The sequence below is a fragment of the Manis pentadactyla genome, chromosome 13 (assembly GCF_030020395.1).
Source record: "Manis pentadactyla isolate mManPen7 chromosome 13, mManPen7.hap1, whole genome shotgun sequence".
Classification (NCBI taxonomy): domain Eukaryota; kingdom Metazoa; phylum Chordata; class Mammalia; order Pholidota; family Manidae; genus Manis; species Manis pentadactyla.
The window spans coordinates 72,858,475-72,872,922 of NC_080031.1; positions in this window are offsets into that span (position 1 = coordinate 72,858,475).

Sequence of the window (14,448 nt, forward strand, 5' to 3'; positions counted from 1 at the left end):
ACAAGCTCTGGAAGGACTTCAAAACAGAATGGATGAGATGCAAGAGAACATTAATGGACTAGAAAACAGAGAACAGGAACGCAGAGAAGCTGATGCAGAGAGAGATAAAAGGATCTCCAGGAATGAAAGAATTTTAAGAGAGCTGAGTGATCAAATAAAAAGGAACAATATAAGAATCATAGGTATTCCAGAAGAAGTAGAGAGAGAAGAGGGGATAGAAAATGTCTTTGAAGAAATAATTGCTGAAAATTTCCCCAAACTAGGGGAAGAAATGGCCTCTCAGACCACAGAGGTACACAGAACTCCCATGACAAGGGATCCAAGGAGGGCAACACCAAGACACATAATAATTAAAATGGCAAAGATCAAAGACAAGGACAAAGTATTACAGGCAGCCAGAGAGAAAAAAAAGGTTACCTACAAAGGAAAACCCACCAGGCTATCATCAGACTTCTCAACAGAAACCCTACAGGCCAGAAGAGAATGGCATGATATACTTAATGCAATGAAACAGAAGGGCCTCGAACCAAGACTACTGTATCCAGCACGAATATCATTTAAATATGAAGGAGGGATTAAACAATTCCCAGAGAAGCAAAAGTTGAGGGAATTTGCCTCCCACAAACCACCTCTACAGGGCATCCTACAGGGACTGCTCTAGATGGGAGCACTCCTAAAAAGAGCACACAACAAAACACCCAACATATGAAGAAGGGAGGAGGAGGAATAAGAAGGGAGAGAAATAAAGAATCATCAGACTGTGTTTATAATAGCTCAACAAGCGAGTTAAGTTAGACAGTAAGATAGTAAAGAAGCTAACCCTAAACCTTTGGTAACCACAAACTTAAAGCCTGCAATGGCAATAAATTCATACCTTTCAATAATCACCCTAAATGTAAATGGACTGAATGCACCAATCAAAAGACACAGAGTAATAGAATGGATAAAAAAGCAAGATCCATCCATATGCTGCTTACAAGAGACTCACCTCAAACCCAAAGACGCGCACAGACTTAAAGTCAAGGGATGGAAAAAGATATTTCAAGCAAACAACAGAGAGAAGAAAGCAGGTGTTGCAATTCTGGTATCAGACAAAACAGACTTCAAAATAAAGAAAGTAACAAAAGACAAAGAAGGACATTACATAATGATAAAGGGCTCAGTCCATCAAGAGGATATAACCATTATAAATATATATGCACCCAATTACAGGAGCACCAACATACCTGAAACAAATATTAACAGAACTAAAGGAGGAAATAGAATGCAATGCATTCATTCTAGGAGACTTCAAAACACCACTCACTCCAAAGGACAGATCCACCAGACAGAAAATAAGTAAGGACACAGAGGCACTGAACAACACATTAGAACAGATGGACCTAATAGACATCTACAGAACTCTACATCCAAAAGCAACAGGATACACATTCTTCTCAAGTGCACATGGAACATTCTCCAGAATAGACCACATACTAGGACACAAAAAGAGCCTCAGTAAATTCAAAAAGATTGAAACCCTACCAACCAACTTTTCAGACCACAAAGGCATTAAACTAGAAATAAACTGTTCAAAGAAAGCAAAAAGGCTCACAAACACATGGAGGCTAAACAACACGCTCCTAAATAATCAATGGATCAATGACCAAATCAAAATGGAGATCCAGCAATATATGGAAACAAATGACAACAACAACACTAAGCCCCAACTTCTGTGGGACACAGCAAAAGCAGTCTTAAGAGGAAAGTATATAGCAATCCAAGCATATTTAAAAAAGGAAGAGCAATCCCAAATGAACGGTCTAATGTCAGAATTATCGAAATTGGAAAAAGAAGAACAAATGAGGCCTAAGGTCAGCCGAAGGAGGGACATAATAAAGATCAGAGAAGAAATAAATAAAATTGAGAAGAATAAAACAATAGCAAAAATCAATGAAACCAAGAGCTGGTTCTTCGAGAAAATAAACAAAATAGATAAGCCTCTAGCCAGACTTATTAAGAGGAAAAGAGAGTCAAAACAAATCAACAGTATCAGAAATGAGAAAGGAAAAATCACGACGGACCCCGCAGAAAAACAAAGAATTATTAGAGACTACTATGAAAACCTATATGCTAACAAGCTGGGAAACCTAGGAGAAATGGACAACTTCCTAGAAAAATACAACCTACCAAGACTGACCCAAAAAGAAACAGAAAATCTAAACAGACCAACTACCAGCAACGAAATTGAAGCGGTAATCAAAAAACTACCAAAGAACAAAACCCCCGGGCCAGATGGATTTACCTCGGAATTTTATCAGACATACAGAGAAGACATAATACCCATTCTCCTTAAAGTTTTCCAAGAAATAGAAGAGGAGGGGATACTCCCAAACTCATTCTATGAAGCTAACATCACCCTAATACCAAAGCCAGGCAAAGACACCACCAAAAAAGAAAACTACAGACCAATATCCCTGATGAACGTAGACGCAAAAATACTCAACAAAATTTTAGCAAACCGAATTCAAAAATACATCAAAACCATCGTACACCATGACCAAGTGGGATTCATCCCAGGGATGCAAGGATGGCACAGCATTCGAAAGTCCATCAATATCATCCACCACATCAACAAAAAGAAAGACAAAAACCACATGATCATCTCCATAGATGCTGAAAAAGCATTTGACAGAGTTCAACATCCATTCATGATAAAAACTCTCAGCAAAATGGGAATAGAGGGCAAGTACCTCAACATAATAAAGGCCATCTATGAAAAACCCACAGCCCACATTATATTGAATAGCGAGAAGCTGAAAGCATTTCCGCTGAGATCGGGAACTAGACAGGGATGCCCACTCTCCCCACTGTTATTTAACATAGTACTGGAGGTCCTAGCCACGGCAATCAGACAAAACAACAAAATACAAGGAATCCAGATTGGCAAAGAAGAAGTCGAACTGTCACTATTTGCAGATGACATGATACTGTACATAAAAAACCCTAAAGACTCCACCCCAGAACTACTAGAACTGATATTGGAATACAGCAAAGTTGCAGGATACAAAATCAACACACAGAAATCTGTGGCTTTCCTATATACTAACAATGAACCAACAGAAAGAGAAATCAGGAAAACAACTCCATTCACAATTGCATCAAAAAAAAATAAAATACCAAGGAATAAACCTAACCAAAAAAGTGAAAGACATTTTCTGAAAACTACAAGTCACTCTTAAGAGAAATTAAAGGGGACACTAACAGATGGAAACGCTTCCCATGCTCATGGCTAGGAAGAATTAATATCGTCAATATGGCCATCCTGCCCAAAGCAATATACCGATTTGATGCAATCCCTAAGAAACTACCAGCAACATTCTTCAATGAACTGGAACAAATAATTCAAAAATTCATATGGAACCACCAAAGACCCCGAATAGCCAAAGCAATCCTGAGAAAGAAGAATAAAGTAGGGGGGATCTCACTCCCCAACTTCAAGCTCTATTATAAAGCCATAGAAATCAAGACAATTTGGTACTGGCACAAGAACAGAGCCACAGACCAATGGAACAGACTAGACAATCCAGACATTAACCCAGACATATATGGTCAATTAATATTTGATAAAGGAGCCATGGACATACAATGGCGAAATGACAGTCTCTTCAACAGATGGTGCTGGCAAAACTGGACAGCTACATGTAGGAGAATGAAACTGGACCATTGTCTAACCCCATATACAAAAGTAAACTCAAAATGGATCAAAGACCTGAATGTAAGTCACGAAACCATTAAACTCTTGGAAGAAAACATAGGCACGAACCTCTTAGACATAAACATGAGTGACCTCTTCTTGAACATATCTCCCCGGGCAAGGAAAACAAGAGCAAAAATGAACAAGTGGGACTATATTAAGCTGAAAAGCTTCTGTACAGCAAAAGACACCATCAATAGAACAAAAAGGAACCCTACAGTGTGGGAGAATATCTTCGAAAATGACACATCCGATAAAGGCTTGACGTCCAGAATATATAAAGAGCTCACATGCCTCAAAAAACAAAAAACAAATAACCCAATTAAAAAATGGGCAAAGGAACTGAACAGACGGTTCTCCAAAAAAGAAATACAGATGGCCAACAGACACATGAAAAGATGCTCCACATCGCTAATTATCAGAGAAATGCAAATTAAAACTACATTGAGGTATCACCTCACAACAGTAAGGATGGCTGCCATCCAAAAGACAGACAACAACAAATGTTGGCGAGGCTGTGGAGAAAGGGGAACCCTCCTACACTGCTGGTGTTAATGTAAACTTGTTCAACCATTGTGGAAAGCAGTATGGAGGTACATCAAAATGCTCAAAACAGACTTACCATTTGACCCAGGAATTGCACTCCTAGGAATTTACCCTAAGAATGCAGCAATCAAGTATGAGAAAGACCAGTGTACCCCTCTGTTTATCGCAGCACTATTTACGATAGCCAAGAATTGGAAGCAACCTAAATGTCCATCGATAGATGAATGGATAAAGAAGATGTGGTACATATACCCAATGGAATACTACTCAGCCATAAGAAAAGGGCAAATCCAACCATTTGCAGCAACATGGATGGAGCTGGAGGGTATTATGCTCAGTGAAATAAGCCAAGCAGAGAAAGAGAAATACCAAATGATTTCACTCATCTGTGGAATATAAGAACAAAGGAAAAACTGAAGGAACAAAACAGCAGCAGAATCACAGAACTCAAGAATGGACTAACAGGTACCAAAGGGAAAGGGACTGGGGAGGATGGGTGGGTAGGAAGGGATAAGGGGGTCAGAAAATGAGGGGTATTAAGATTAGCATCCATAGCGGGGTGGGAGAAAGGGGAGGGCTGTACAACACAGAGAAGACAAGTAGTGATTCTACAACAGTTTGCTAGGCTGATGGACAGTGACTGTAAAGGAGTATATAGGGGGGACCTGGTATAGGGGAGAGCCTAGTAAACAAAGTATTTGTCATGTAAGTGTAGATTAATGATTAAAAAAAAAAAAAAGCAGTTCCTATGTGGTTACCTCTAATGAGTTCTACACAATGATATAAAGGGCATATAAAAGTGTAGGCAAAGTGTCTGTTTGTGTTTATACAGAGGATCAAAGCCTAATTTGGCTACCCCAAAAATGAACTAAGATACGATATGAAAAAGAACTTCCAACATCAGCACTCTCGGGAAGACTCATGACAGAAGATGATCAGCAAAAAAAAAAAAAAACTCCAACAAAGATCCACGCACAGTCACAGGTGTAGATGCACTCATCCCACCAGTTCCTGGACTTGCCATGGGAATGAGGAAGGAGATATCTAAGCTGGCCTGTGCATACAGTAAAACAAAAATTGGACTGGATCTATACTGTTGGAACTCAACCAAGAATTAGGAGAAGTGCAAATTGTAGCACTCCAAAATCTTACAACCACAGACTATTTATCGTTAAAAGAACATATGGGATATGAACAGTCCCCAGGAATGGGTTGTTCTAGTTTATCTGAATTCTCTCAGACTGTTTAAGTTCAGTCGGACAAGATCCACCATATCATAGATAAGTTTTCACAAATGCCTAAGGTGCCTAACTGGTTTTCTTGGTTTCACTGGAGATGGCTGGTAATTACAGGTATGCTTTGGTTAGGTAACTATATTCCTATTATGTTAATGTGTGTGCACAATTTAATTAGTAGTTTAAAACCTATCCATGCTGAAGTTACTCTACTAGAAGATATGTCAGAGAAATAATCAATCTTCCCAGGTTTTCTTCTGCCTGCTACTTCTATAGCTTTTCTTCTTCCTACCTAATCACAACCTTTAAATAAAACTCGTGCCACATGTCGAATTTACCGAATATCATAATTCTTCCAAGTGATAAAGACACCTCAAGACAAATGCTGGGCATAGATGCCACAGGGCATAAATATGCAAAGAAGTAAAAAGCTAACCTTTTCAAACAATAAGGCTTCTCTCTTACCTACCAACTTAACATTTCCCTGTATGGCCCCGGAAGATGACTGGTTAGCCAGAGACGGGTAAGATTCCTCAAGGGAGGAACAACCTAAGACAGGCACAGTCGCAGGGGGCCATGTGGTGAGAAAATGGGGAGCAGCAGAGGTGAGGCTTAGAACCTCCCCCCTCATGTTCTGAGAGAAATCTTCTGCATACATGGATGTTTATTGCCCTCGTCTAGCTCGGATTAACACAGCCTACAGGCACACACCTGATCATCTACATTTGCTCTCTTACTACACTAAACTCTGTTTTCTACCTTTATCTCGTATCTACCTACTTCAGCATTTTATTAAAAATAATAATAATAGAGAAATGTGGTATCCACATATAAATCAAGTTTAAAAATCAAATGAATATTCATATTTGAACTGACTGTGTATAGTTCATAATGCATGAACAAAACCGAAAGCTTCTGTGATGACTGCCCTTGCACTGTTCACCATGTAACTTATTCACTATGTAAGAATTTGTGCTCCATGTAAGAATTTGTTCGTTATGCTTCAGAAGATTGGAGACTGACGAAAATTAGGCTTGGGGTGGATTAATGATTGTGCATTGAGTGTTGACCCCCCTATACAGAAATTTATTGTGGTTAACAACTATTTGATCAATAAATATGAGAGATGCCCTCACAAAATATATATATAAACACACTTCCAATTGTAAAATAAATAAGTAACCTTGATGTAATGTATAGCATAAGGAATATAGTCAAAATATTGTAACAACCTGGTATGGTGATACCTGGTACCTAGAATTATCATGTATATAAATGTTGAATCACTGTGTTGTACACCTGAAACTAAATGTAATGCAATACTGTTGTCAACTACCCTTCAATAAAAAAAAAAAAAAAAAAAAATTGAAATAACTTTAAAAAAAAAAAAAGAGCAAACTAGAAGAAAGAATAACAAGGAAAAAAATTTTTTACAATTGCATTAAAAATAATGAAATACCTATAAATAAACCTAACCAAGGAGGTGGAAGACCTTTACTCTAAAAATTATAACTCACTCATGAGAAAAATTAAAGAAGACATCAATAAATGGAAATCCACTCCATGCTCTTGGATAGAAACAGTTAACATTGTCAAAATGGCCATCCTGCCTAAACCAATTTACAAATTCAAAGCAATCTCTATCTAAATGTTAACAGTCCCCATATTATTAATCCTCAACCCCACTAGTGTGGTTACCTTCTGTTAACATAGAAAGATGAAACTGAATTATTGACTAAATTCCTCATTTTGTACTAATGTACCCATTATTATATTATATTATGATTCAGAAGTTTTGTGCCCCTTTATACCACTCAATGTCCCCACACACACTTCCCAAATCCTCCCCCTTGGTAACTACTAGTCACCTCTCAGTGTCTAAGAGGCTGCTGCTGTTTTGTTCATTCTCTTTTGCTTTGTTTTTATATTCTACAGAAAAATGAAATCATATATTATTTGTCTTTCTGTACCCACCTTATTTCACTGAGCATAACATCCTCTAGGTTCATCAATGTTGTTGCAGGATTTCTCTTCTTTTTATGGATAAAATAATATTCCATGTTGTATAGATACCACATCTTCTCTATCCATTCATCTACAGATGGACAGCTCGGTGGCTTCCAAACCTTGGCTATTATAAATATTGTAGTGATAAAGAGGGGCATGTGTATCTTTTCAAATCAGGGTTTTGTTTTCCTTATGTAAATTGTTAGAAGTGGAATTACTGGGTGGAATGATTTATTATTATTATTTTTAAAGCCAGGTTGGCCTGTCCCCAGAATTGGGGAAGGGTGGAGATACGAGAAGCTGTAGAATTAGCCCTCCATGATAGAGAAGACTGCTTAGTGGCACAGAGTAGGCGTGTGGCAGTCAGGAATGTGGGATGTTTGTGTTTGAGACAGAGTGAAGGGTTATTGAGGAGAGAGTCACACTTCAGTGTCACTTAGAGGAGCTGGGCAGCAACCTATCTGATGCCTTTAGAAAAGAGAGGCAAGTATTGAGAATATTGAGAAGTGAGATTGTGCTCCTGGAAGATATGTTGGCAGCGAGGGAGGAGGCAGCTGGAGAATCCGCGTTGCCGGAGGCCCAGGGAAGGGGGAGAAGAGAGCTGTGCCTTTAGCCCAGGAGATGGTAGAGGAGTTGTTGGGGGATTCTGAGGGTTTGGGGCTGAGGGAGGAACTTTTGCTGAGTCAGTGCCCAAGGTACCAACCCCTCCCTTATTAAAGGCCCACCCAGGCTATGACTGAAAGGAGAGGTGCAAATAGCCCCATGAAGGTCTTGAGTACCCAGATGGGGGTTAATGTGATGAAGGCTGGGTAGTGAATAAATACTTGATGGGCAGCCCGAAGTATCTTGTTAGAACTACAGCGCCAAGTAAAGCCAGAGCAACAGTTCCAGTCACTGAGGTCAAGGACACAGAAGCCAGAGTCAAAACCCTGTGCCGCCTGTGTCCCTGCAAGACTTCCTGTGGGACAGTACTCAGGCTCTGCCTGTGCCCTCACCCCCATGGAGGACAACTGGGTGTCATGGTTTGAATTGGGAAGTCAATGTCCGTATCTTGGTGGACATGCTTGGGACTAGAGACTATATGTAAAATTAGCAAACATTGGTCCCCCATGAATGTACGATGAGTCCTGGTGCCAGTGAACACAGTAGCTCAATGTTCTGTGATTTATGGCAATGCTGAGAATTTTCTTGGGACCCCTGCCACAATACATGGCTATGTGGATAAGGCAATATAGTGAATAAATCCAAAATCCCACTAGGGATAGGGTGTTTACCCCCAAAGGACTGTGCTGTGTACATTTCTCCCATCGCAGAATGTATTTTGGGGGTAGATATCCTGCAGGGCCTGTGGTTAAAGACCATTGCAGGTGAGTTCAGGCTGAGGGTACCCTAAGTAAAGGCAGTTCAGAGGGGATGTGCTAAACACCCACCTATAGCTCTGCTTATATATAGGCATGTGACAAATACTAAGCAGTATAAATTGCCTGGATGGCACAGTGAAATTGGAGAAACTCTACAGGAGTTGCAGAAGGTGGGCATCATGTTGCTCACTCACAGTCCTTTTAATTCCCCAGTATGGCCAGTGAAAAAGCTGGATGACTCCTTGTGTATGATCATGGATTACAGGGAATTGAATAAAGTTAAAACCCCTTTGCATGCTGCTGTCCACTCTGTAGCAGCTGTTATGGACACTCTCAGTCATGAACTAGGGATGTATTGTTATGTTGTAGACCTTTTTAATGCTTTCTTCTCTATTGATGTAACACAGGAAAGCCATAAATTGTTTGCCTTCATGTTGGAAGACTGGCAATGGACATTCACTGTCTTTCCAACAGGGATATCTCCATAGTTCCACCATTTGTCACAGACTTGAAGCCCGGGATGTGGCAGCATGGAAGAAACCACCGACATTGCGGCTGTATCACTGCATTGGTGATATCATGCTCATGTCTGATTCTGTTGCATATTTAGAAGGGGCAGTTCTAGACTGCTGCAATATCTACAGGAGAAAGGATGGACTGTGAGCAGCACCAAGGTTCAGGGAACTGGTTTCTCTGTAAAATTATTGGGGTCGTCTGTTTGGGTAAATTTAAAGTAATCATAGAAACAGTAATAGATAAGTTTCACACTTTCCCCAACCCAACCACTTTGGCAATATTACAAAAGATTTTGGGTCTTTTGGGCTACTGGAGAGTGTTAATCCAACATTTGGCACAAATTCTGGAGCCCTTATACTCGTTGGTATGAAAGGGCATCAGGTGGGACTTGGATGAAACATGTGCAGCTGCTTATACTGCTGCTAAGCAGGCAGTCAAGGCTGCACAGGCCTTGAGTGTAATGGACCCAGATGTTCATGTAACCAAAGGTGGTTATGGATGGGGCTTATGGAAGTGGCTTGAATGGACATGCCAGTGTGTTGGATTCTGGCCACAACTATGGAAAGAAGCAGAATTCTGGTACTCTTGACAGAGAAGCAACTGCCTGATGTGTTCCATGCCTTGCTGGCTATGGAGCCCATCAACTGTACAGCTCCTACCAAGGTAAAAACCACCTGTCACATCACAGGGTGGGTGCGAGCCTGGACCCAAATGCCATGGAGTGGTGTGGCACAGATGGCTACACTGGCCAAATGTGCCACATATTACAGCAGTGTAGCATCCTTTCCACTAGCCCCTTAAGTGGAGAACTCCAATGGTTATTGATGCCAGTGATGTACCAGTGGAAAGCAGGAAGAACTTGCTTTGGTGCCATTAGTAGCCAAAAGTCTTTATCAGATGTGAAAGCCCCTATACCTGAAGATGCCTGCTATTCCAGTAGGTCCAGTCTGCCGCTCCCTCCAGCCCCACTGTATGTCTCTCTGTTGCACCATCTCAGTTCTCAATAGCTTTCGATCTTTTTACCGAGCACCCCACAGCTCATCTCACAGTTCCTCTGGTCGATGCTGATGTATGTCTCTACTTGATAATGCTTTCCAATGATGCAAGAAACAACTCTTTCACATTTTCTCCCACCCTGAGACCATTCAGATCCCCTAAGTAGTCCCCCATTTAGTGGAGCACCAACTCCACTGCCTCCAGTGTACCCAACCTTCTCCAATTCTGGGGAGGGCCCCATTCCTGTAGGAGGCAACTTATCCTAGACCAAATACCTAAGGAGGAATCCCCAGGTGAATTCCCACCACCCACAGGTGGTCCAAGGGTATGTCCCTACCCTCTATAGGGGCAGACCTCCCAAACATTGCACCGATGAAGACAGATTTTTGATTCTCTGGATCCTGCCACCTATGCCAGATACAGCTGTAGGGGGAAGGCTGTTCCTGGCCTGGGGCAAGTCCCCCATGAAAGGTGAAAACAGAGTAAGTCAAGGGTTAGGGAAGGTTGGGAGAAACCATTTTTTATTGCTCACAGCTGCTCAAACTCACTAGCTATGCTTGGGGAACACCACTAGTGTGTTCTGGGTGACTGGCAGGCACCAGACTGATTATGTACCACAGACAGAGGGGAGGAGACATTGGCCATTATCTCTCCACCCCTTGCCCTGGAAGCTCAGGAGGCTGCAATGGGAAACACCTATTGATATGTAAATGGACTAAAGCCAGGTGGGAGTTTCTTGAAATTGTCATTTTCCACACATCCCCTCATGCCTCTCTAAGTAGTATTTTTGTGGCAATAATATTTAACAAGATCTACCCTCTTAGCAATATTTAAGTGTGAAATATTAGCTGTATTTAGTTTGCCTTATAATGGATCTCCAGAAGTGTTCATTTGTATAGCTAATGGTTTGTCCACTTTGACCATAACCTGCCCATTTTCCCCTTTCCTCATTTACTGGGAACCACCATTTTATTCATGAAATTTTCTGTGTATACGATAAGGACACATTTCCTGACATTTTTCCTCAGAGTAAAATTATGTGACCAGGGAGTTCATGGCACATTTAATTTACAGCATCAGGGTCCTGTTGAAAATTCCTGGAATGGCTGTGTAACTGGTTAAGTGAGTATCCAGGATTCCAGGCTCATGGACGTGCTCCCCAGGGCCCCACACCACAGCCGCATTCCCATGAGCACCATGGGGTGAAAGGAGGAGGGGCTCCTGATCATGAGAATATGTCCCTTAGGTTTCACGTCACTCCACCTCAGGCATTGTGCAGAACTAAATTACTTGTTCACAACTAGGTGCAATGGAGGGTTTTGTGTAAACATAGCATCATGAAGAGCCCAGGGAATCATAGCAGAATTGGCATGTGAGGCAGATCAGAACGTGCAGTGTCAGCAGCATGTGGAGCCGTGAGTGAGCACAGCACACAGTGGCCTGCAGCCCTATCATCACATGTAGGGTCCTGCTTGGGCACAAGGCTGTCATCAGGAGGAAGAGGATTTAATAATAGAGGTAACTGTTGAAACACTGTGTTGTACACTAGAAACTAATATAAGATTGTATATCAGTGATACTTCAATTAAAAAAAAGAAAGTAAACTCCTGGTGGAAATGAGACTTCCCTCCACCCTCCTACCCCTGCCATTTCTAATTGCATATGAGCCTAGGAGGGGTAGAAGAACATATTAGTATATGATAAATATAAAATGGAATCTTACAGTCTGGATTCCAAGGGCCAGGGATTCATTTCTCGACCCCTCTGTGCACACTGAGTTTCTGGGAACAGGTAGACCTGTTTCATTAGCTATGAAATGATACAGCAGTAAAGTCATACCAAATCTAGGAAATATATAGCTCAATATTATTTTCAAAATTGTAGAATCATTCTGGCTTGTGGAGGACCAATTATAGTGGGTTCTGTTTATTAAAATAACATTGCTGATGCAATACATTTTCATAATTATTTTACTAAATAACAGTGATATTATTAATATCTTCTTATGTTGGCTTATCAAGTAGGAATTCTAGATTACTTAGAAAAGTCTTTATTAATATTGCTAAATAAATTTTGCTATCCAGTACTCAAAATATACCACAGTAGTTACATTCCACTGATATCTCCATATGTTATTTCCATGTGTCTGAAGAACATTCCCAAGTGGTAAAATGCTACATTAACTTTAAGACACTTCCCTATTATTTAAGAGGTAAAATCTTAAAATGACATATCTTGTAATTAAGGAGTGACCTCTCTCTAAATAATCAAACACATTAATCTGACTTAAATTGTATAATTCCAAGGACTTCCCCCACAGTCAATTTTATGTCCCTGTTTCTAAGACTGTATATGATGGGATTCAATGATGGAGGCACCACTGTGTAAAACACAGACAGCGTGCTATCTAGGTCTGACCTCACCTCAGAGGCTGGCTTCTGAAAGGCCACGGCACCTGTTGTAAGAAACAGTCACAACCATCACATGAGGGAGGCAGGTGGAGAGGGCTTTGGACCTGCCCTCCAGGGAGGACATTCTAAAGACAGCAGAGAAGATGTGCACATAGGAAGATAAGATAGAGATGAAACAAACCAGTTCAATACTTGCACTAAATGTAGTTGTTTATTGACACTTTATTTATATTCATTTTGTTTTCTGAAATCAAAATAATTTGAGGAATATCACAGAAGTAATGATGGATTTTATTGGAACTAAAGGTTGTGGAAACAGTCAAGGCAGTGTGTATGGCTGCATAGACCCCCACAGTGATATATGACACCACCACCATCCGCCCACAGTCCCCCTTGGTCATGATGGTCTGATAATGCAGCGGGCAGCAGATGGCCACGCAGCGGTTATAGGACATCACTGTGAGGATGGCAAATTCAGCAGAACGAAAACTCGCAAAGAACAGCACCTGGAAGATACATCCAAGGAAGGATATTTTGTTCCTATTCATCAGGGAGTTGAGAGAAAATTTAGGAATAGTCTCAGAAATGTAGCAGAGGTGTATGAATGACAGGTTCTTCAGGAAGAAGTACATGGGTGTGTGAAGCTGAGGATCCCAAGTAATGAGCATGATGATGAGGCTATTTCCTAACAGGGCTGCCAGGTAAGCCACGAGGAACAGGCAGCCATGCAGGCTTTGCATCCTGGGGTCCTCAGAGAATCCCAGGGGAGGAACTCAGTGACTCCTGTGTGATTGATCATTTCATGCAATGACATATTCCCAAGAGGAAACTGTTTTCTGTAATCAAAATCATAGGGATAAAGGAAAACAGTACCAATTGTGCTAAAGGATATATTAATTACCTGATCTGTGGTCATTATTTCACAATATTTGTGTAAGTGTATATATAATTCATATGTATATCTATATAAGTTGTACACATTAAACATATATTTTATTTGCTTATTAATGTAAAAATCTTGAAAATAAAATATAGGGTACAATTTTAGTAAGACATTAATTTGATAAAGTTTTAATTGTAGCAGTGTAATTAACTTTAATGATTCTAAGTTTCAGAGATGCTTTGGTTTTCTATTATAGTGATGCGTGCATGAATGTTTAACAAGTGACAGGCATAGCTGGATGGGGACACCATTTAATGTTTGTCAAATCCAATGGTGTTATTATCACCACTATGGCTGCAACAGCTCACCGATGTGCCATACTTAACACTGAGTTGGGGAGAAATGCCCCAAATTTCTCTCCAAGCAGTTGCAGGAAACTCTATCTCATAGCATAAAAACAGTTACAAAGAAAACCTAAGGTGCAAGTAAAGACCAAGGTATTCCTAGAAACTTATTTACACATTCTCATTAAGTGCATAGATATTTAATATTGCTTCTTGGTGTTATTTGTTATCTTTAAACATGAGTTAGCCTTGAGTACAGCATGGTCATTGAAATAATACAGACACAAAATGAGATATGCTATATGATTCCATTTATATGGGATCCCTGAATAAATTCATGTAGACAGAGACTAGATGGTGATGGGAAGGGCTTGGGGAATAAAGGAACTTGAAGTGTTTGTTTAATGGATACA